Genomic DNA, 304 nt, shown 5'->3' with positions numbered 1-304 from the left:
AATTCAGACCGCATCTTCTATAATATCTAGCGTGAGTTGTAATTGTTCACTTAAATCATCAAATGAGCAGATTTCCATTGCATATACCTTATCCACTGTAGACAATGTAGCACTAGCAAATTTATCGTGATCCAGATTACCAAGGTTCTAAATCATGTGGAGCCTGACACGTAGGAACTAGGTATTAGATAAAACGCCAGAATTTCATCTAGTTCCTTTGAAAGTATGCCTGCGTGTGTGTATAATTATGGGAAGCCTCTGGCTTTTAGGTCTAACAAATGAAGAACAGACTCAGATTCAGATT

The 304-nt window shown here is 37.5% G+C and overlaps 1 protein-coding gene across 1 annotated transcript in view; it reads left to right on the top strand.

Moving 5' to 3' along the window:
* LOC119588474 (peroxidase-like) overlaps positions 1 to 304 on the top strand; it is a 24,052-nt gene that overhangs the window by 753 nt on the left and 22,995 nt on the right.

This window comes from Penaeus monodon, chromosome 24 (assembly GCF_015228065.2).
Source record: "Penaeus monodon isolate SGIC_2016 chromosome 24, NSTDA_Pmon_1, whole genome shotgun sequence".
NCBI lineage: Eukaryota > Metazoa > Arthropoda > Malacostraca > Decapoda > Penaeidae > Penaeus > Penaeus monodon.
Note: the sequence above shows the minus strand (reverse complement) of the source record. Positions and strands in the feature narration are given on the sequence as shown.